The 3,104-nt window shown below is 34.2% G+C and overlaps 1 long non-coding RNA gene across 1 annotated transcript; it reads left to right on the top strand.

The window, feature by feature from the left end:
• Nucleotides 1–208: 208 nt before the first annotated feature.
• LOC110864664 lies at nucleotides 209–1,407 on the top strand. The gene is made up of 2 exons (XR_002549998.2): nucleotides 209–590; nucleotides 1,060–1,407. It is a non-coding gene; the product is annotated as an uncharacterized LOC110864664 (long non-coding RNA).
• Nucleotides 1,408–3,104: the final 1,697 nt, after the last annotated feature.

The following is a 3,104-nucleotide window of genomic DNA, read 5'->3' as shown; positions in this document are numbered from 1 at the left end:
ACTGTTTGTTTCAAATGCAACCCCAGTTTCAAAACTTGCATTAATCCCACCGTTGCGCCAACATAAATAAACCGTCACATAACCATCCAACGCCACCGTTCCAAATGCTTGGACTTATCCCACCAATTCATTAAATGATATCATCTTTCCCCTAAGTCCAAGTATATTTGAAAGTTATTATTTTTTATACTCCACCGGTGGTAGACACACCGTTATGGAACCGACACAAACATTCATCCACCGACGTGTCTCCCCCCACCATCGTTTCACCGCCGTCAGAACCGTATCTACTCCTATATAACCCTCACACAACCAGAATAACCGCCGGTCATGTATCACCCATCTGAAACCTTGGCAGACTCATGGTGTGAGGGTAGTTGCATTCATAAATCCAGTCACTCAATTTCCAATTAATAATACTATTCCGCCACAAAGTAATCTGCCACAAAACCCCAACGTAGTCGGCACCGGCCGGATTCCGCACAGATTTTCAATTTACTCCACCGTCACCGGTTCAACAAGAAGAGATGGCCGATGATGGTTTTATTAATTGCATAATCTCCCAACAAAACTTCATCGTCAATTATCATGTAAGTAAATCCATTTGCTGTTCCAAAAAAAAAAAAGTAAATCTGTTTAATTTTCTCCCCTGCAATCAGTTTGATTAACTGTCCAGAAATCTGTAACTTTTTTTAACTTTGGTATAGTTTTTACCTATTTTTTGCCCTTGCATTAAATTTGTAATTTGTAATTTGTTAAAAAATCAGTCATCACTATCACTATGATGTAGGTAAAATAATTTTCTCCCTTACATGCAATTTAGTCAAAATAATTTTCCAGATATCCGTAACCTTTTATGGTTTTTTTTTTTTTTTTTTGGATTATTTTTAATTTTAATTTGGTCATCTCACTTGTAAGTTAATTTTCTCTCATGTACTCGGTATAATTTAGTTTTCCAAAATTCTGGAAATTTTTATATATTTATTATTTACGATTTAAAATGAAATAGTTTACAACAACAAAAAAAATCCCGATTGTTTAGTTATTATGTTGTTGCAGACATATAATGCTACAAAGCGTAGAGGATTTCTGGAGGTGCAACTTTGCCGTAGAAATTAAAAAGATAAAGGATATTGAAGCAAAGTTAAAAGACCAGGAAGAATAAGCGAACCGGTTCAGGCAGATCACAGATGTAGCATTCCTACGAAAAGGAAACGTTTCATTTGGAGCAAATGATGGAACCGTGGTGGCTGTGCAGGTTCGGTGGTTGTGCTGTGGTGGTGGTTCAATGGTGGTGTTGTGGTGTCGGTGGTGATTTCCTCCAATGCTTTTGAATGGTGGTATTTGGAGATGTGAGATATGATTTTGAATGGTGGTATTTGGACAATACACTTTGTTTTTTGATGAGTTGTTTGGTGCTTACATCCACTGTTTTACCATTAATCTCTCACCCACTATTTTACCACTCCCAATATGATAATTTTCTCCCTCCCTTTTCTCTTGCTGCACAAATTAGCGGAATCCATGTCACATTAGATCTCATTTTAATGTCATATCTTAGATCCCAAGTTTTATTAGGTGTAAATTTGGACTACGATTTTTGCTTTAAGTTATCGTTTAAATACAATATATATACTTTAAAAAACTCAAAACCATAACATCACTCCTAAGAATCAAAAAGTTCACTAATTATTGAGGAATTAAGCAAACCTAATAAACAAATTACTTAAAATTTCTGAGACCATGCGTAGTGGTAAGGGTGAATAATGCCCCCATCTTTCAGCGTTTTCCACTATGTGACAGTCCAGTCAGCAAGCGGCATTATTGGGCTTTTTTTTTCTTTTTTTTTTTTTCTAAAATGAGTGTAGTGGGGATTTGGGTATTATGTTAAAAAGGGGTGTAAAGAATTAAATAAAAAAAACTAACCAAAAAAAAGAGGCTTACATCTGATTGGTCAAATTTTCGCCCTAACTGCGTAATTCAAAACGCCAAAACCATAAAAAGATGAAACACGCCCAGGGGGCGGTGGATGGGCAGTATTGGATGTGTTTGGTGGCTAATTTTGAAAAAACCACGTCCATTACGGGTGATCTGATATAAGTTTCATGAAAATAAATAACGCTCCATCATACGTATTTTATAGTAATTATAAATATTATTATTAATCTCAAAACTAAATTACTCTTCCCTTTTCCTTTTCTTTTATTTTTCTATTTATTAAAGGTAGAGATGCCAGAAGCAATATTAATAAGAGCTTCGTTATAATGTCAAAAGCAATAAGAGAAAAAGTTGCTCCGACAAAGAGATAAATATTTGTTGTGTATTTTTAATTCACGTAAATTTTATATTATTTTATAATGCGAGAAAGGTAGAGAAATTCATCTTTATGGATTTTGATCGATGTGAATTCTTCTGGGCATCTGGGTTTTCTCTATTGTAGCACAACGAGTGCCCGTTCATTAGGTACTAATGTTATCGCTTCAACTTAGTCATTCTTTTCATAAAAAATTTTACGTATCGGTTCGCAACACGCGTGCTTGGTTAAACGTTTTAACATTTATATTTTGTTCGATTTAACGGTCCCGTCGCAATGCGCGAATTCACGTCAACTCGTTTAATACATAAACTATAAATTAAGAGTTATGTATCGACTCAAGAATTAGCAAATTATTACGTGGACAAAGTAGACGGATGCGAAAGGGCCAAAAGAGTGAGGTTTTCCCTACCAAATCGAAGGATTAGCTTCATCTAACTTCTCTCCGACATAAACTTGGTCAATGTCATTGCTGAAAAAGAAGTCTATCGTTAAAAAGTAGGAGTTGATTGTTGGATCTAATTGGATTTAGGATTATATTTTACGTTAATTGAATTTAAATTTTTGATTAAGTGATAGAATTTAAATTTATTTTGAATTTAGATTCCAATTATCTTTCATGCATATACAAGGACTATGATATGATATCATAGTATTTTACAATCTTTTTATCACTCTATTATATATTCGTTTCATTTCTTGGATTCTACAAGAAACTTGTAACACATCAACTGGTGGAATATGTTGGGACGTTGTTCATAACTCATAATACTATACCATATTAAATATT

This window comes from Helianthus annuus, chromosome 6 (assembly GCF_002127325.2).
Source record: "Helianthus annuus cultivar XRQ/B chromosome 6, HanXRQr2.0-SUNRISE, whole genome shotgun sequence".
In the NCBI taxonomy this organism is placed as follows: Eukaryota; Viridiplantae; Streptophyta; class Magnoliopsida; order Asterales; family Asteraceae; genus Helianthus; species Helianthus annuus.
This window is presented reverse-complemented; position numbering and strand designations above follow the sequence as displayed.